The sequence below is a fragment of the Chlamydotis macqueenii genome, chromosome 6 (genome assembly GCF_036417535.1).
Source record: "Chlamydotis macqueenii isolate bChlMac1 chromosome 6, bChlMac1.mat, whole genome shotgun sequence".
Classification (NCBI taxonomy): domain Eukaryota; kingdom Metazoa; phylum Chordata; class Aves; order Otidiformes; family Otididae; genus Chlamydotis; species Chlamydotis macqueenii.
Window position 1 is genome coordinate 16783624 of NC_141561.1, and position 21465 is coordinate 16805088.

A 21465-nucleotide genomic window follows, 5' to 3' on the forward strand; every position below is an offset into this window, starting at 1 on the left:
TCCCAGTTCAAGAACTTCTCAGAGATCAGGTTTGTGGTCTCTTGTGGTTTCTGTCGCAGAGGAGGAGTAAATCTGGTCCTGAAGGAAGGCTTGGACTTGTATGTAGTTGTTATGGTAGCTTACCTCTGAGCACCATACAGATTGTCCTGATCAGTTTGGCTTTCTCTTGTCTGTGTATCCCAAAAGGGAGGAAAGGGAGACTTGGGATGGCACTATTCAGGATCTGACATCATCAGTCTCAGATCTCCTAAGAGGTGTCCACTTTTTGTGTATTTGCAGCATAGGCAGTTGGCATGTTAAGGCTCTTAATAAGTCCCACAACACTGAAATAGCAAGATAGTGGCTGATTAATAGAAATGCTTTTTAAAAGGCTGCTATATATCATAACCAGGGATAAAACCAGGCTTGCTAGAGATAAGCCAGGGGGCAGCACGCCAGTGTTTGAGGGATGGTATGCTAGCAAGGTCCTTCGGTCTGCTGTCTCAGTGGAGGTAGAGGATAGAGATCAGTGCAGCAAAAAAGACACAGGGGTTATTGATATGTTAGAAACTACTAAAGTGTCTGAGAATGGTCACATAGGAATTTGAGCTTCTTCCCTCAAAAAGGTTGCAGGATCAATAGCCCAGCTGAAGTGCATCTACACCAATGCACACAGCATAGGCAATAAACAGCTTTTGGGCCCCTCACTACAAGAAAGGCATTGAGGTGTTGGAGCACATTCAGAGAAGGGCAACAAAGCTGGTGAAGGGTCTAGAGAACAAGTCTTATGAGGAGCAGCTGAGGGAACTGGGGTTGTTCAGCCTGGAGAAGAGGAGGCTGAGGGGAGACCTTATCACTCTCTACAACTACCTGAAAGGAGATTGTAGTGAGATGGGTGTTGGTCTCTTCTCCCAAGTAACAAGCAATAGGGCAAGAGAAAATGGCCTCAAGTTGCACCAAGACAGGTTTAGATTGGATATTAGGAAAAATTTATTCACTGAAAGGGTTGTCAAGCACTGGAACAGGCTGCCCAGGGAAATGGTTGAGTCACCATCTCTCGAGGTATTTAAAAGACATGTAGATGTGGTGCTTAGGGACCTGGTTTAGTGGTGGATTTGGCAGTTCTAGGTTAACAGTTGGATTTGATGATCTTAAAGGTCTTTTCCAACTTAAATGATTCTATGATTCTATGATCAAAGATCCTTTGGAGAGACAGAAGAGAGTTTCCTGGGAAGAACCTTTTCTTGAGCATCATCTGCAAGTTATTCCCTGCTGTACTGTGTTTTGAGCTCTGTAGATGATGTGTCAGTTTGCCCACATTACCTTCAGTTGCATATTTGCCCTCCATGCCCACTCTCTCCTTCAGTGTTCAGGGCAGCATCTGCCACTCTCTCATCCAGACACTGATCCTACTTTAGACACCCTTTCTTTAGTTTATTTCTAATCAGCTGCAGGGGCAAGGGAATCCTGTCCGTTAGATTGTGCTTGGCAGAGCCTGTTTCAATTCTGTTTGATTTTGCTTAGCTCTCATAAAGTTGATCCCAAAGGTCCCTGTCCATTACATCAGCTTGCTGCTTGCTTTCAGCTTCCATGCTTTTGCTTACTTGCAGGCAGGCAGTCACCCAAGAGCAAAGTCAAACAAACTAGGCTACCAGGAGGCCAGCCAGAGGCTGTTCTTGCAAAAGAAATTTCACCCATCTTACCCAGAAAAGGGTGGAGAAAGAGACAAATTCTCTATTAAACTGCTGGCAAAGGGACACCCTGAATACTCCCCTCTCACTTTTGAAAACAAATACAAATAATTTCTTTGTCTTATGGGGGTGGACGGGCCTGTTATGGACACAAAGATTCTGCTGCTTCTAGTTTCTATCTAAATTTCAGCTACCAATGTTTCAGAGCTATGTAACAGCCAAAACAGAAAAAAAAAAAATCACAACATTTAACAGTAAAGCTGCAAAATTGAAACTGTCATAAGTTAAGGAAAGACAAATGTAACGGTGTCCTGGTCAAGTTTTGTTCAGCTTTTTCTTTTTTTTTTTTTTTTTTTATTATGCATTATCACGACTTTCACATAATGAAATAAGGCACATTGTCTTATTTGTATTTCTCTAATGTGTGGAGCCTGTTTTTCTTCTGGTCTGGGTAGATATTAACAGGAGAAGAAATGGGAGTATAGAAGATGCTGTCTCCCTGCAATACAGTGCCACAAAGCCCCACTCAGCTGTTGGCATGCAAGGCAGTAGCACGCTGCATGCATAAGAGCAGTAAGGGGATCAGAGCATCCTCATTGCATGTTGAGATGCCTGAGAATTCAGCTGTCAAACACTGACAAATTTTCTATTAAGCCTGTGGGTTTTTTGAAGTTTACAACTTGACCATATTTATGTAGATTTTTGTTTTTCACATTGATAGTACAAGTGCCGTCTTCCAGAGCAAGGCAATCCAATCCTTCTGTCAAATTGTACATTCCTATTCTGAGCAAAGGCATTACAGTTTTTCAATGGAACTGTTGTTAAGTTGTTTATTTCTTTTTTCACTTGGACAAAATGATGCCTTTTTTTCACTTTTCCTTAGGAGTGGAACTATTCTAGCTGAAACTTCAAAGAAAATCATTCTGAAGCAGATGCTGTATCATGGAAAACTTCAGGTTGAGCCATTTTAGTGTGACAGCTATAAAAGCAATGATACAGCAGAGGCTTTTCTGCAAGAAAAAAAATGCTAAATGCTATCTGCGTTGCTTGCACTTACAAACATGAGTTGAGAGGGCTTTTCAGGGAACTACATACAAATGTTCTCCCGTTCTTTGTGGGAGCAGCAGCAATTTAATCCCAAATTTTACCATTGATTTGTATGGAGGGTCAATAGCTCAAGAACCCTCAACTTCTTCAGGGGTACTGAGCACATTTAAATAGAAACAACCTTGCTGCTGTCTGCAGATGCAGGAAAGACAAAGGTCTCTATTCATCCCTCAGTTCCCAGGAGACACCAAAGGATGGTATTAGGTTGAGAACACCCAAGTGCTTTCTTCTGACCTCAGCTGTGGCTCGGTGACCTCCAGCAAGTCCTATGAAAGCAATGTGCCTGAGCAACCCGCGTCAGCAACCCAGAGCTCTATGCAGTCGTCATCTCTGCTTGGAAAATTGCTTTGGCTTTGCTTCCTCAGCAACTTTAAAAGCTCCACAGAGACTGTAACTCCAATGGCTCAAGTCAGCAAACCCACGCTGCTCATCCATTCCCAAAAACATTGCTCATTTTGAGAGAGAAAATGGAATTAAGAGCTTTCCTTTAATAAATGTATATATAAAAAAAAAGAAAAATGTAGGAAACAGGCATCTGAGGCAAGCTGAAGATGTTTTTTGCCTTTTATTTCCTCTGCTTGAATCAAACCATTTAGACTAACATTATTCTTTCCAATATATTTATGAGTACGCTACTGCTGTGACTCATTTATGACACAGGAAGCGTGTGAGGGTCACATGCCTTAGAGCCCGTCACCCATTGGGTCTCTGCTGTCCGACTCAAAGAAAAGGCTAACAGCCATTATTTTCTTTGTCTTTATTCTCATGGAAACAGAAAGTGGATTTGAGGTGAAACATCTGGTTTGTTTTGGGTAAATGTTATTTATCTCTTCTTTCCCTTTGACTTTTTAATGTTTTATTCTTTTTTTCTAAACTCTTTCCCCTTTTTGGAATAAGAGCCTTATTTGAAGCCCATTGGATTTTTCCATCAGCTCCAGCAAGACCTTGGATCAGGCCCTAGATACAGATATGGATTTCTTTCCACACTCCTTTGTGTCTGTCCTCTTCTGAGCCTCAGTGGAAATGCCTTGTGCATTTGCTGAAGTGTTTGCTGTATCACTGCCTACTGCACTTGAAGGTGTGTTTCCCCCTCATATTTTTAGTATGTTCCATTCATGCCAACAACATCCTAGGTAGTACACAAATGATCTGGGGAGCAGGGAAGAGAGGTAAAGTCTTTTCCTCAGTAGGCAAAGATCATGATAGATTGAGGGAAAAGGGCTATGACACTGATTCTAACTTATTGCAACAATGCCAGGGACGTGTCAGTTGCATGCAGAAATACAAATGAGCCTGCATTTTATTAAAATCTCTACCAGACCATTCAAAGCTCAAAGTATGTGAGAAATTCTCTCTTCCAAACCTGCATGTGATCTACCACTTGAACAAGTTCCCAAAGGATGTGCTCATGGTCCAAGCGACCAGGATACCAGCATCACAGACTGAACTCCTTCCTGCCTAAACAGCAGGCTTTGGACAGAAGCTTTAGGGTTTAATACCAGCACCACTGGCTGACAGTCTCTGGCATACAACATGCCTACAAACGTAGAACTGAAGAAATTTTGCTGCAAACAATGGTATCCTCTATATTAGCAAAAATAAATCTTGCGTGTCTGGTATTCAGAAAGGCTTTCTACATTCATTATTTCTACTGGAAGACACTGATTCTACTCAGATGCTAGCCTCCAGCCAAATTTGGCTTAAATCGGCCTTGGCATTCAGTAGGTAGTAGAGTGGATGGACACACTCTTATGCATGTATCACTCTGACCATACTATAAATCCTTCTTTGGGAGAAAAAAAAAAATCCTTGAAATACAGATATCTCACTGGATACATTAGTTTGAAACCCAATGTTGTTTGGCACATTTTGCATCTTGGTCACGTTTTCCGTCTGCCCTATGCCCACACACCCTAACACCTGACTTATTGTGGCTGCTTTGAGAAAGGGTCTACAGCTGAGCAATTCACCTCTGCCCTCCCTCTCTTCCTTCTTAATTTATGAACCTGCAGAGCAGTCAATGTTCCTTACAAAGTCTTGCTACTTGACTTTGATTAAGTTAGTTCTTTTACTATCTGAGAATTGAGCTTAGGATATAACCCTGCATTTACACACATTACTTGAATTTATTCTGCTTTCACTTGTGCAAGTTTTCATTTCTGTGCTCTTTCCCATTAGTCAGGTCTTCATTGTCTCCTCTCCCTGAACACCAAAGTGAAGTGTCCATGTTTTCTGGTTTTCTGGTTTTCTTACCTTGAAAACTGACCTGGGGGCAATTTACTCTGATTTAGTAGAACTGATTGTCAAAATCAGACTTGGTTTATAAATCAGTTGTTAAAATTTTATTCCAGGAGGCTTTGTTCTCTGTGCTGGTTCACTCACTTGGTCTCTCTTCCTCTATCTAAGAGTAGCTACTAAGAGTAGCTCTGAAGCCTTGATCCCCATTCCACCACCTCCAGCTTTTAGCCTTGTTCCTGTATCCCACTCTCTCTGGGTGAGCCAGTAGATAATTGACTGATGTCATAAACCCATCTAGAATCTCTCTTCACTCATCTGCACACAGTAGTACTTCCTTTCTTCTTCCTCTTTATGTAGCTAGCTTTATTCAGGTCTAGCTTACATGGCTTCTCTGGAGGTTTGGCTGATCAGAATGGTCCCTGGTAGCCTTTAAATAAATTTATTGATTGTATAACTACTCCTGGTTTCACAGGTGCATTCCTGAAAGCAGCATTGGGACAAATAGCCAGTAGGACTTCTTGCAGTTTTTGCTACTGTTGTCCTCTATTGCCAGGCTACTGGTGTCCAAAGAAGGAAAATGATGATGGCCTTCTTCAAAGTGAGTTAATTGAGGGGGAGTAAATATTTGCAGAATATTCTTTCCTTTCTTCCTTGCCTGTCAGCATAACTGAAGCCTGCAGGAAATTTCTAAATCACATTGAAATCTAGCCATCAGGTCTATGTGGAAAGATCAGTTACATTTTCACATAAGCCTTTGGTTTATTCACTGATTTCTTTGTGCAGACTGCAGGATTTCCCTGCCTTTCTTGGTTTTTACCCAGGTAGACCAGATGGCAATAATTGGACCCTAGGTTGTGAAAGCTCATAAATTATTGTGGAAGAAGTTATCACCAGAAAGCAATGGTTGTAGCTGCCTTGCCAGCCACAGTGATAGGAAAGTCCTTTCCCTGGGCAATGCTATTTGGTTGCAAAAAACAAGGCACTGTACCCCTACGGTCCATGAGGTGAGGCATCCTCAGGAGTGCTCCTGAGCATCTGGTTTTATGAAACTAGCAATTTCCATCTTGTTGCTATCAATCACGACACTTATTTTTAAATAACTTTCCTCTTTCCTGGCTTTAAGTCTGTCTGCTTTTGTTTCCTACACTCAAAGGATGTTATAGGAGGAAGTGGGTGGTCATCCAGCTAGAAATACCACCATGCTCTCACACCATCTGGCTGTTTCCTGAGATCCTCCAGAGCATATTGCCCAAAAGTGACCTCCAGAATGCTTATATGCTGGTAGGGATTAAATGTTCAGACAAAACGTGTGAGCAACAGATGAGACTGTGCTGTATGAAGCTGTTCTCCAAGGACATTCTTCCACTTGTCCCTCGAACAAGATCTGAAACAACATCTGGACCAGGATTTTTGTCACATGACTTTAAATATGCTGACATTTGACTTCAGTGACACATTCTGATACCCTTTCAAAATGAAGCACCTGCGAAATGAGGATTTAATTTAGATTTAAGATTGTATTTATTGTCTATTAATAAAGTACTACATAATAACTCAAACCACATTTATTGAGGCTGTTATGATTATGTAACAGGCTATTATGTTTCTAATAATTAGCTGGCACCATTCAATTACATATGAATTAAAGAAATTTTCTAGTTTACTAAGGAGCCAGGAGTTGTTCTTAGCATGAATTTGGTGCTGGTAACCAGAACAACATGCTCTGGAAATGAGGTTTATCCTAGGTGACAGCTGCCCATATTTTTGCCTTATGTTCTGATTCTTGACTTGTAAAGATCATCTTGAGAAGGGGAGACCAGGAAAAGTAGAGGGCAGGGGTACAAGAACAGGAGGTTGAAGAGACTGGCCCAAGACAACACAACAGAAAGTCTGAGGTAGACCAACATGTGAACGTGGGTCTCCTGAAGTTATTCTCTCATTTCACGCAGCTTGGTACTGCAGGTGGAAGTCCTACCTCTGCTGCTATTCTGTCCTCCAGAGCAGTCTCTTAACCAGCTAGTTAGTGTTCCCTTGTGGAGTGGGAGGCTGTTTTTACAAAAGGAACCAAAAACCTTGATTTTTTTTTTTCCATCATAATGTGGAAAGGGAACATTTATGAAATCTCAGTTTCATGGGGTGGGAAAATTGTTTCTCCTCTCTACTCTAGAGCAAATTGATAGAAGACTCATGATAGCAATTGAATGCTGGGGTGGGGGTTGATCTGTGCAGCTGTGCATAATCCTTATTACTTTTACAAGTCACGGGAGGCATTGGGTAGGGTCAACATGGTAAGAAATCTGGACCTGAAAGTGAAACAAAGTGTCTGTCAGAGGGGCCAGCTTTTAATTGGAAGCTAAATTTAATTTTAGAGGAAGAGGAAAATACTACACTTCTAATGAGATCCAGGGCACTCCAGAGAGCAGCCTGCAAAGAGTATTTAGATTTTTTTAAAAATTCTGTTTAGAAAGACCTGTTGTAAATGACTTCTTGATATTGTAAGCAGATAAATGCACTTGAGCTCATGTCTCACAAATGAGAAACCATATGTAAAACCAACTGATGACTGAAAGTAAGATTTTGAGAGTAGTTTTAACTTTGACTAGGCAAAGTTGATTTAACTGTTCAGGAAAGCTAGAAGTCAAGTCTCCTCTTCTCTTCTCTTCTCTTCTCTTCTCTTCTCTTCTCTTCTCTTCTCTTCTCTTCTCTTCTCTTCTCTTCTCTTCTCTTCTCTTCTCATTTGGAAGGGGATTATTTTTATGCAAAAGTGGAAAGCAAGGACCAAACTTCATTGTAAGTGAAAATTTCCAGTTTTCATGAGATGCTTTCAATTAAAAGACAAATTGAGAGGGCTTTTTTGTTGTTGTTATTGTTGTTTGGGTTTCCTTTTTTAAAAAAAAAATTTAGAGTTCTGCACTTTGAAATAATTCAAGCTGTTCAAAATATAGTACAAATATTGGTAATTATAAATAAGATTTTGGAAGTGGTAGTGATTTTTTTTTTTTTTTAGGTAGTCTACTCAAATAAGGTGAAACCTTGAGCTCAGATTTTGATCCTTAAATAGTCATTTGAGGAGGAAAGAGTTTTTATGCTTTGTATATGGTGACAGACAGAGGATAAGGGCAGAGGAAGAAAGGATGGTAGGCTCCTGCCTCTGCCTCTTTCAGCATGCAACACCCTGGGGACCTCCTGGGAGCTGGAGAGGGATGCAATGTCCCTAAGAGGACCAAAGCCAGGCCCCACTCCATCAAGAACAAGAGACAGCAGAGACAAGAATTTTTGCTTTCCTGTTTCACCAAGTGTACTTAAATCCCTTAAGAAAGCTGAAAGTTTTTTTGGATGAGGGGTGAGGATGATGTTCCTTCCTCCTTCCCCCTTTTTATTATTAACCTATGGTCTTAACTGATTTGCTCAATGTAGCAGTGCCTTGAAGTCAGATATCTCAGCAGAAAAATGATGGCATGTGAAAGGACGCAGGCACCCCTGTAGTGTTCTTGTGTGGTAATTAAAATTAAGTCAGGGCTAAAGAGATTACTAACCAAGTACAAGAGGAAAAATTGGGCAGGGAAGAGTTAAAAATGCCTCTTTCTTTTTCTTGGTCTGCAACTGCAAGACTGAATAAAATAGCCAAATCTGTTGAAATCAGACATTTCAGGCTAGAGACCAACTCTCTAGGGAATAAGGGTAATACCTGTCTCCATACCACACATCAGACCACACTTGGATTTTTTAGCTGGACTGACCCTGAGTTCAATTTGAGTGGGTTATCTCCATGTGAAGCAGCATGGCACAACCACAAATCCCCTGAACTAACAGATTTGCAGTCCCTTCTTTTGCAGCTGGGTTGACTTTGTCCACTCTGTGGGTGTAAAGGGAGAAGGTTAAATATGGGGGAGGAGAGGAAAGGAAATGATACATGGAGAAACCATTTTTTTGCCTTGCCTCCAGCATATATCAGTGGATAATGAAATTTTTCAGCTGATTAGATGCCCCATTGGTTGGAAAATTTGGAAGCAATCATGCAATTATATCACAAAACCTCAGAGTCATGTACATTCAGCCAAGTAGAGAAACCAAACTATTAGCAAAAATAGAGAGAGAGAGAGAGAGAAGAAAAGAAAAGAAAAGAAAAAAGACTATTTATATTGCAATACTGGTCTTAAAAAATGGAAAAGAAAACACAATGGAAACTTTTCTGCAAACAATTAAAGGAGGGGAAGAAAGGCTCAGGATGGGGCTGGTGTTTCAGGATAAATATAGAATTTATAACATAGTAAGAGCTGTTTTTAGTGGGCCTTAATTGAAACTACATTGCTTGCCCCTCTGCTGCTGCATCTCAGTGCTACAGTTCGTGAGAAAAAGAGGGACTGAGTGACTTTCCTAGTAAGGGACTGATACATCTCACTAGAGAAAACAATGATTGGCAATGCTCATTGTGAGCACTTGGGGCACTTCTGTAAACAGGGGCATGGACTTGTGCTCCTCTGCACGCCACAGTGTCTCTGCTCCTGACAGACACTGTTCAGCACCCATCTGCTCCAGAAGCCATCAGACACAGATATAGTTTTGCTAAATGAAGCCATTTGCTGAACTAATACTTTTTCCTTTTTCTTGTAGGAGGGTTTCTTGCTCCTCTTGGTGACAGGTTGAAGGAAATAATTGATTTTGTGTACTCCAGATCATCTAGATAAGGACACAATGTTGTCATTGGTAGGGAGATGGAGCAATTTTGGGAGTGAAATCTGATCCCACTGAAATCTCAATGGCATCTTTTTGGTCTTGGTGGTTAGAAACTGACCTCAGCATTAGCAGCCTCTCTGTCAACAGCCTCCTTCCTTTGCAGCTGCCCACCCTCTCCCCAGGGTGCCACCAAAATGTGGGGTCTCTGGGGATGACCTTGTGGGTGGAGGCTGAGATGACATCTGAAAGGGAGCGTCTGTGCAGCAGTGGTCAAAAGGTGTGTATGGCAAGATGATCAGAGGAGGATCAGCTGCAACTGAAGAAGGGCAGGTGTCTGCAGCATGCTCTGTAACAAGCTGAGGACCCCATCAGCTTCTCAGAATCCATGATCCTGCCTTAACCTATTAGCCAGTGATGAAGCCAGTTGTAGAGGAAGATCTAAGATCCGGAATCTGGTCCAAGTCCACCTTTTTAGTCATCTTTTCCCCTTTTGAATGGACTTCAAATGAATTTTAAATCCTATTCCACTGAGGGACAAGAAGAGATAGGCCAGGATGGAGTGGGCAGAGGAATTAAAATAAATATTAGCTGGCATATATGAATGGGGAAAAAAAAAAGTTGAGGTGATTCAAAGCATAAATTGAATTTGAGCTAGCCACTTACTTAATTACTTTGCCTTGTCTCCATCCTGATTGTGACAATTGTTTTTTTTTTCCCACAGAGGGACTCCATCCCACCCTTCCTGTTGGAATTTAAAATGCTCCACTAGTTTTGATGTCTCGGTACCTTGCTATTAATGGAATGAAAGTATCCCTTCGCCTTGGCATCACGGACATGTGAAATTCACTAAGAACTAGAAATGTTTTTATTATTTAATTTTATTTTTTTCCAAGATAAAAAGAAATATTTGGCAATTACATGCTTGTTTGGTGCTGTGGTTTGATCTGGTTCCCCAGAAATGTGGGGACTATTCTTTGGATTCTGCAAAGCCTCCTGGAGTGAGGGGAAATTGGTGGCTCTTCAGGAGCTTCCTGGAATGTGAAATGCCATTTAACACTGGCTTTATGTCTTCAGATGCTTGGGATCTCTGGAGTTGCAAAGGCCCAGGGAATGCCAGGGTAGGATGGACAATTAGATGGGTTAAAAAGAGGAACTCATTAGGAGCATATTCAGAGCAGAAACTGCAAGAGAACAGTTACATTCTTTGCCTTGTTCTTTACATAAATTTTGAAAGCCAGTGGAAAAAAACAGACTGTCACAGGGCTGGATCCAAGCCTGGTAGAGGCAGGGTTATGTTTTTGTTTTGTTTTCCACCAAACACTCAACACCCCAATTTTCTCTTCTTCTCTTGCAGCGAAAATTTGGATTCAACAAAGATCTCTTCACCCACCAGCTCTCACTGTCCCACTGAATCTTTTACAAAATTGAGGTTCCAGTAGAGGCAGAGCTTTTTTTACGAGAATTATTTGCCTGGTTTCCTGATGGTTGTGGGTCAAATATGTCCCACAACATGGAAACTCAATGCTGATCTCTAATCTGCTCACACTGAAGAACCAGGACCCTTACCAGACAATCAATTGGCAGCAGAGAAAGGCTCACAGTGGGAACAGCTATGTGAAAATGCCATCTCGGGTACTTATCTACAAGGTGCAGTGATGGCTATAGCCATCAAGGCTGAATAAGTGTTGCAGGGAGATCAAAACAACAGTGCTTTTCCCATATGTTGAAGGTCCTGTCATTGTCCTCTGTAACTCTGTGAGGCTGAATTTAAAATGATCTGTTGCAAAAAGATGGAAAATATATTTATTTAGGGGCTTTCAGCCAAATACACTTTTTTAGTGAAAAGTAGACACCTGTCTTGAATCTGTCCTGCTTCTCATGAAAGTACCAGAATGCTTCCCAATTTGACAAGAAATTTTTTTTAATACAAAAATCCATCTTTTTTACAGCAAAGGGAAGGAAAGTTTATTTTCCGTCCACTGTTGTTGGGTAGATCTCCCCCTGTGTTTCCTGTAGGCTGATCATTGGCTTTGACCCCACTAAGACATGAATGATCAACTTGAGCGTAATTCTATCTAGGGAGCTCATGAAAATCACTGAATTGTGTTCTCTATTTGCATCATGAACTAAGAATAAACTTTGGCCTTCTCTTTCTTGGTCTAGAGGAGTTTCACCCCTGTGCAGAGAACTGCATGCCATTTTAGACATACATTATTGCCTTTTGCAAAATGGCAAGTACTCCTCAAGATTTGGTCTTCATGCTTGTCACCCAGAAGAATCCTCAAGTCTTCTGAGGATTCTTTTTTTCCTTCTGTTCCTTCCTTCCTTTTTCCTTCCTGTTCTCCTCAGTACAGTCACTAATGATGGTGTCCCAATGGCAACAGTGAAGGAGAACACTTGGGCAGTCCTTTAAGTCCTAGATGAAGGTATGTAAAATAAAGGATTGAGGGACAGTGTTCTGAGCCTGCCAGTTCAACTGCTTCACCACTTTGTCCTCAGCATCTTCTAAACTATCATCATTATAATACACAAAACCCAGACTAGTAAAACAAGAGGCCTGGGAAAGAACTGGTAAACTTTATTATCCTGTTTTACTAATTTATCAATCCTTTAATTCTCTTGGCATGATTTAAATTGTTGATTGGAGTTTGAAGGCAGATCAGCTCTTACGGTTTCAAAAGTCCTTCAACTTCCCTTGCAGAAAAGGAAGTATCCAAGGGTAAATGACCCAAGTTACTAAATTTGTGTCCAGTGTTGTATGTCTGAAGGTCTTCAGAAGGCTGATCTGAAATCAAGGTTATTTCACATAACACCAAATCTGAAGGTGGAACAGTTTAGTTTGGGGACTTCAGAGTCATATTAAGCAGAATGGGAATCAGTCCTTGAGGTTGTGTGAAGTTTCTGGAGTCTTTTTGGTGATCAAAGGAATCACTTCTGCAGTATGGAAACAGATCTGTTGAGGGAAAAAAACCCTACACTTCTGCAAAAGAGAGCAAAAGTCCCACAACACTGCACACACAAAATGTTTTTCTTCACATATTCAAAATTTGCCCATGAAACCAGTCTAAACTGACAATTTTTCACAGGAAGCCTGTGCCACTAATCACTTGCAGCATAAAACTAAAAAAAAAGGTTGTAGAGGAGTCCAAACTCTGCTCTGTTACAGACTTTGGTGGTTCTTTCATCCATATACATTGCTTTTTGTGGGATCACTTCAGCACAAGTAAGAACACTTTGTTTGACCTATGCAATTTATATCTTTTTTTTTTTGTTATAAAACCAACCTGAGCACAATTCCATTTTAAGAATTAAATCCTTCAATTACCCATGTACAAATCCTCAGTAAATGTTTTGGCTTTACTGCTCAAGCCTTTATAACCCACAGAGGAAAGCCTGCACATAAAAAACCATGAAAATTAATGAACATGGACTTGCAGCAGTGAGAAAGTTGGAATTCTTGCTCTTTGGGAACTTCCAGCGTGTCAAAACTTATTATTCTAAGCTGAAGGAAGTACTTCCAGCATAATAAATTTGCACAAAAACTGAAATTTCTTATGATTTCTATTAAGAATTGCCAATAGTTGCATTGTTCTTGAATAGAAATGAGAATGGAGAATTACCTATATTGAAATGTTTCCTTTTGTTTACTGGATTTGACACACATGCTCAATTTGCCTGAAATTCAGTTAATACTGATCTTCATGTTTTGCGAGGGTCTCTATTTTGGCTTTTTAGTTAAAAGGCCAGAACCCCAGATTTCCCTACAGGCTAAACTTTTCTGTCCAAATTACATTTCTCGTACAGCACTAGAGTCGCATGAGTATCCAACACGGCCAAGCCAAGTGCATATTATTTCTTGGGAGCTGCAATCCTCCAAAGGACTATGGGTGCATAGTATAGAGAACAGAGTTGTGAATTAAAACTCCCACAAGGTAATGCTCAAATAAGGAAATTAAGCTGAATGTTGTGGTGAATGAAGACAAAAATTAATTATTTTTTATAAATAAAAATGAAAACCAAGCATTTCTGAACTTGAGTTGCATTTCATTTGAATGGCAACACTTCATTTTGCATCACTCTCATTGTGATTTTGAAAATTCTTCACTTTGGAAAATCAGTTTGGTGGAAATTGCCATCTCTATTGGAAACTTGCACCAGTGTATATCTCTTGACCATCTCTGCTGTTGGTAATGCCTCCTCTGCTCTGGCAAGGACAAGCACAATCCAACACTTTTGGTGAATCAACACCGGCAGGAAAAAAAAGGAGCCGGAGGAACTTAGCTGCTATAGCCAAACGTCACCAGTAAAAGTATGTAGGGCTGTTAGTCATCTAGAATTACTTTTCTTTCTCACCCTCTCCCTGACAGCCCTATGTCTTTTCTGCTGACAGATAACTGCTATCTTAAGTGTTCTTTTAGTCCGCAGCACGTTAGCAGGAGTTGCACTGACGTAGGGGGTGGATGCTCTGGTATAAAGAGAGGAGACTGAAAACAAAGAGATTTCTGAGAAAGAAGAACTTAGCTTCCCAGTGTACTTGCTCTGTTACAGAGCAACAGGTTTCAGTTGCAGTAGACATATATTCCCATTTTAGCCAGAATTTAAGCTTCCTGTTGCAGTTTGGTGATGGTTTTGGGGCCAGATCCTCAGCAGGTACAAAACAGAGTAGCTCCTGCTGTTTACATTGTTTGAAATGAGAAAGGTGTCTCCTCTCCAGTGGCATCGATTGCACTTATTCCTATTATGCATTATACCCTCAAAGCATCAGACATTGCCCTAAACACCAATCATTAGGCTTCCTGTCCTAATCCAGCCCACAAAGTCAAGAGCTCAGGAAGTGAATAAAACCCACTATGCAAATGCATTTTGTAGGGCATGGGAAAATAAAAAAAAAAGAAAGGGTTCATGGAGCACACTTCAGTTTTCATTGGTGCTTCTGGCAACTTTCTTCTCCTACACATCATCATCGGAGAGACAAAACCCAGGCTCCCTGTTGCGTACACAAGAAAGGGAGGCTTCCCTTGTGCTTCACTGCACTGTGAGCTGTAAATTTCTGACGGGCTCTGCTATAATCTTTCACAGTCTGCAATCCCACCCTCCAGCTTAGTGAAATGGAATGGTACAAATGCTCTCTGGACATTTCACTGCTGACAGTTACCCAAGGTTTGCTTCAGCTGTTACAATACGGCTATTTTATTGTCTTTTTTTTTATTTCTCTTGTACAATTTCATGACTAACTATGTGTAAAATGGAAGGAATTTGACTATCCTTTCTTCATCCAGTTGGACACAAACTGGACTGGTTCCTTTAACTCACTTTTCAGCCGGCAGAGCTTGCTTTCTGTTTTCTTTTAAATGTCAGAAAAGGTTAAATAGTCTCTTCAAATCTGCAATAGATTTTGAAGATCTCTGGGGGTAAAACCTTCACAAAAGAAACAGTTTATACTAGTTTAAACAACAAACTCGGGTTCAGGACATGTAAGACAAGAAAAACAAGCCCAAAATATGTCTCACGTAAAAATCACAGGATTTTTTTATTATTATTATATCTCCCAATATAATGAAAAGGAGAGTTTGAATCTCTCTGACTGTCTTGATTTTTTAAATTTTATTTATATTACAGCATGGAAATACACATGCAGATCGGGGAGCTAGACATCAGAAGGTGATTCCCACCATTTTCCTGTGTTTGCCTGGTGTCCGTTGCCACAGGACTTTCAAAGGGACCAGGCCTCTAGCTAGCCTGCCACATCTCTCCTCGCTTGAAATAGAAAGCGAACGCAAACACTGGGCCTAAAAACCTTAAAGGAAAGTTGGCGAGGGCTTTGGCTTTCACAACTTGCTGAAAAATTCAGCATTTCTCATACCAGCGAAACGCTACCATCCCAACTCAGTGTTTGCCTGGCAGTTAGAGTCTTTAAGTCGGGAAAAGGGCAGGAGAGGAGACAGTAAAGAAGAACTTGGACCCATAGAGCTCCCTATTAGATCATCTCAAATCGCTTTCATTTTAAGATCTGCAAGATGAGCCCTTGCACAGAACAGAGTGAGGCTATACAGAGATTTTGAAGAGTGGCATTGTGTGCTATGTGACTAAGGCCTTATGCTTTCAAAGTCCAAGCATAGTCCACACTAGGATACAAGTACACGAATACCAAATTCCTGCCAATTCAAAACCTTACAAATTCAGTCTGACCATGGTTTTAAGCTTCTTTGGATGCATTTTCTTTTGTTTCTCACTGGTAATATCGCTTATCAGGGAAAAGGCAAATTTTGGCCAGCCAGGGGGAACTTCTTGTGCAAAGTAGTAACAAGTCTGGATGTGTTGCGTGTGCGCTGAGGTGCTTTGAGTCAGACAGAGACTCAGAACGTGGCAGGCATCTTGCAAGGCAGTGCTTCCCCAATAACTCGGCCAGCTGCAAGTGTACCCCAAGGGGACATTAAAATGGGAGAAATCCTTGACGCCATCACTGGTAACTGAGGTTACCCATAACTGGTAACTCCTGCCTGCTCTGTTCCCCCTTGCTGCAGAGAAGCCAAGCCCTGTGTCTGAGCTGCAGACAGGGGCTTGGGTAGCGTGCAGCGGAGGGGAGCACAGGAGCGTCTGAGCGGAGAGAGATCACATTACCGCGGTGCTAAGCCCCTCACCTCAGCACTATTGCTGGTGCCAGGATCCCTTCCCCGTGCTCCCTCGCTTTGAGAAAAATGTGAAAAGTTTAATTGGCCTCAGGCTGTTATCACTTATCTCAACATATTCCATTAACAAAAAATATGAAGTGCTTTGATTTTTTTCCCCTATGTGACTGGCAACATAAACACATTGTCAAAAGCACTGAACAGATGGTAAGGCACTTAGGAAAGTCTGCTACATTTAAAGAAGTCACTGGCCTTCAGCGAGTACTTGAACCACCATGAGTAGTAGTTGAAAGAAGGCTGTCCCTCATTTCCAGAGTGAGATGCAATGAAATGCAGTCACTCTTTGCACCTTTCATACAACAGCAATTCTGCATTCCCATGATGGTCTCTAATTGTAAGCCAGCCTCTTATCTGAAGTTGATGGTCTACCAGCGGAAAATGGCACAAGGAACAGAGGCTAGGTATCTGGTGTGGGACAGCAGAAGGCAGGGAACAGAGCTCCAGTACATTTAGGATTGATGCTTGCCATAATGTCAGCATTTGCTCTTGGATCATGTACAGCTGCCTTCTCCATCCTTCTTTGCTGGGAAGCATGTTCAATTTGCATCTCCCTTTTGTCTACACAGTAAGCCTTAAATGCTCACCTGCCAGTATCCTTGAGGCTGGCTTTCTTGGCGATCAAAATACTCTTTCTCATAATTTCCTAGAGATCACTCCCAGTTCCACACTTCCTAGTGTCTTGTTTCACTTTTGGGTCTTTCAACAGCTTGAGTAATGAGTGTTGACCAACGTCAACTTCACTCACACAACATGAACTAATTATTTCTACAGAGACCTCTTACCATGAAGACAAATCTGCAGGGGACTTTGTCTTCCCTTCTGCTACCTGAGGTTCAGTTCTTGTTGTTCTCCTTGACTTCCTACGGCACGGATTGCCTTGTGCAGCCTCTATCTCTAGCAGCTAGTATAGCTTGTGTTATGTGCAAGACTAAAAGCTGGTAGAATTTGCTAAAAACTGGAAGGGAATAAACTACTGTGAGAAACCTGAAACATCCCTTTTCCCACTTCTTTTTTTTTATTGTGTAAACTGAAGTATCCTCATTCCTCAAGCTTTACAATCATTTTGTAAACTCATGCATCCAGAATTCAGTTTGCTCAATTTCTTCTGAATTATTTCCCACAAATATTCTTGTCATTTTCTCATTCTACTACTGTAAGGTCCTTAAATATAATGATTTTTTAATCCTGAATAGCATTTTTTGAGAGCTTTCTACTGCTAATACATTACTATCATTTGTTTTACTATTCCTTTTTTAAGGTAGGTCCTTCATCCCCAGTGGAGATGTGGTAACTTTTCATAAAGTAATGTGAGCACTGTAGCATCTTCTTGGGTTCAGGCACTTCCCTGATAGCTCTCTTCCTTGGATACTACTGTTGATGAGCCACAGGAACCTGTTTCAGCCTTTCTGTTTGCCCTCAGAAGGCTATCAACTCACTAAATTGATATTCATTAAAAAAAAATAGGAAAAGTTAGACATAAAGTGGCCTGATTGAAGAAAAATGGAAGAAATATCATGAAAGTAAACCACTTTGAACAACAGGTCTTGTCAAACAAACTTGATGCCATTCTGCAGGGTAACCTGCTGTTTAAGTCTGACTCTAAGGCATAAGGTGAGTCAAGTCAGCAAAAAAAACCTGTTACTGTTTCCTCCTACTTAACCTCTCACTGCCATCCTGAATCATCTGTTAGAACATAGTGGTGAATATTTGTGATTTGGTATTTGACACAACTAAGAGCTAGGAATGGTCATGGAGAGTAGGGTGTAGAACTCCAAAAATACAGGTATTGATATAACAAACTTCCCCATCCTGAGAAAGGAATTATGTCCCCACTGAGGACACAGAAATCCTTTAAAAACTTTAACAAAACTTCTAAGTTAGCATGGTTTCTGAAAACAGCAATCACTATCCAGTTACTGCTTAGCAGCATTAATTAAACATAACTCATTAGACAGCTCATTAGAGAGCTCATTAGAAATGTTGTATGTTCGAATTACTGTCATTAGTTTTACTGAATTGTTAGGGCTCCATATTTTGATTTAAAACAAATGAGCACTGAACAATATATAGAGCAGGAATTAATTAAAAACTGACTGACATCTCAAAATTTCAGTCCCGGGGAAAAGCCTGAATTACTGTATTTTTAGTGCTGCTGTTCAAGGATGAGGCTCATTTTGGACCTGCACTTTCACAACTGATTTAGTAATGCGTATAAAATCTCTACTGATAAAGGCTACTGGGTGACACTTGTGTTGCTGGGGCAATGATTTATAGTCAAAGAAATCAATTGATAAATTCAAATGAAATATTTCAGTAAAAGTTTCTGCCTAAGAGAAAGGCAGTATGTCATACCTACAGAAAGACTCGTCCTCACTACAAATGTCTTAACTTAAGATAGAATTTAGCAAAAGGCTGTTCATTCTGGTTATGAAGACAAGCTAAACAGGGCTGCTGAGGTAGGAGGGTATGTTGAAAGAAAAATAATAACCTAACAGATTACATCATTACCTCTGCAGATGACATTCACTAATGCCAGCTTATTGCATCCCATTCTGAACCCAGACCTGAAAAAGGATAAAAAGACAAAAAAATTTGCAGAACAGAACCACATGGTTATTCTGGATCTGGAGAAATTCCCTCACCATGGGGTATTTAAAGAAATCAATCTGGTTAACTAATCATGAAGGCAACTGGGAAGACAAAAGGTGACTTCATTACTCTATAATTACCTTCCCAAGGAAAAAAAAAACAGCTAAAGAGGTCTTTAATTCAGCAGAGAAAAGCAGAACAAGATTCAGTAGCTTGGAGTTGAATTAAAACTTGGCACATTATTTAACTGGGAGCGGGGAGGGAGAAGAATCAGCTATTTGGAGTAATCTGCCTGCAGAACCCTCTCTCATGCCTTATCTTCTCTAAATAAGACCTGAGCGTCTCTCTAGAAAACACCTTTTTGCTGAGCAGTGTTAATGGATTTTACTACACGGTGACCGGGAGAAAAACTGCACCTAGTATTTTTGAACTACACGGGCAGTCAAATCACATAACTCTAATGGTGTGGCCTGGATTCAGAGAATTTAAAACTAAGAACCGCCTGGTACTGACCGGGGCTACGTGAGAGGTAGCATGATTTCATGGTAGTACAGTAGCCTTCTGAACAAATTATATTTGACCTCTGCATCCTAGTTGCACATAATCCTCTTGGGAAAAATGCTTTAAAAGGCATTCATTGAAAGTTGGCTGTCAGTATATTGATTGACTTACTGGTAGTTGAACAGGCTAAGACAAATCTTCGAAGTCATCTGGTACAACTAATACTTATTTATATGCTCTTTTTTTTCTTCTTTCCAGGTGAAAAAGAAGTCTGAAATGACACAAGGTCAGCAGGTTCTGCTGTAACAGTCTTCATGGGGCTCTGGCACACTGGACTGCAGTTATTACTTGATCCAAATGGAACCTTTAGTGACAGTAGTTAATAACCTTATATCTGCTGCTCATAAGGCTGATCTCTCATAGAAATTACAGGGTTTTTATTCTGTTTTGCCTTCCCTTTTTTTGAGCTGAGGAAAACCAATACCAAATAATCAGCAACTTCAATGGCATCTATCCAGACCACATACATTTGTCTGTCTTCTTTTCTTAGCTACATTTTTGGCTGTATATACTGACAGTGGCCTCCTGCAGAGGAGAAATATGATGTCTTGGATTTATCTTGTGTAGGAAAACCTGTAGAAAGTGAATTACCTTCTCAATAGTCTTGCAGTAAAACCACCGTGTTAGCTTGGCCCATGTTTTATTGCCTTCCATAGACACCCCTCTTTCCCACCAAGCTAATATTTTTGAAAAATTCATGTTAGATGTGCTTATCTTTACCGTTGAAAACTTTCTTTACATTCTCTGGAATTTCTTGAATGCTCATACCAAGATATGTGTGCATGTCTCATCCCTGAAATCCACAAAGCGTTATTCATGACCTACTACTTTCCAAGGCATATGGGAGAAATAAAATGACTGATTTAACTGAAGTTGTTCCTTCCTAATCCATTCAGAACATTTTTAATTTGAGAGTTGTTTTCTTGAGCAGTTTAGTTTTTTCTGGTTGTATTCCAAAAACTAGGCAATGTTGGATAATCATTCATTTTCCAAGCACACCAGTGCGTGGTCAGACTGTGACCTGTCTCTCTGGAATAACTCGCAGGATGCATTTTACTATTTTATCCAGCAGATGTGACACGGAGACACATCTTCCATTTGCACTTGTTTATGCACCATGATACAATGACAAAACTAACAAACCAAATCACTTTGTTTTAACTACTTGTAGCAGTGATGCATGGATGGGTAGACTACTAAGCACCTGTTACTTCAGGAGGTTTGGAGCTAAGAACAGTTCTAATACACAAGAAAAACAAGTTGTGATATCCAAAACTCTGACAGCTTACAGCCAGTGAGGATACTCCCAAACATCTGAGTCTTTTTGTGACTGTCTGAACTTGTGATTCAGAGATGGATAAGATGGAACTCACCTCTTCCTGTGTGATATCCATCCTGTCAATGTAAGAGTTGTTTGAAAATACAGTACATTTTATACACACTAGAAATGTATTCAACTCATGCATCTTGTGCTATTAACACTATTATCCCTACCCAGCTGTTAAAATAAAATTTTCTTTCAGCCAAATGGTGTAAGTCTTTGCATTCTTCCACACAAATGGTATCAACTTTTTTGCAAACTTCTTGTAATTATCATTGGTTCTTTTGTTGTTGCTTTCGTACTTTAGATTGCTGGAGGTACATGTTTCCAAAGCAATGCAGTGAATTTTTTTTTGCTCTATTTCTCTGGAAAGGTCAATGAGCCAAAGTAAAATCGGTGTACTTGATTTGTGAAGCAACTGTAATTTGGCCCTGAAAGATATTGAGCAGGACAGAAAACACCACAGAAGTCTGTAGCCTCAAGTTTGAAAAATAAGACCAGTCAGTTGTGCTTTAAAAGGTAAAATCAAAGAATTCTGTGTGCCATATAAAGTTGAAAGGGAAGCAGAGTCCAAAAGGGTTGGGTGACCAGTTTTGAAACACTCTTTGAGTAA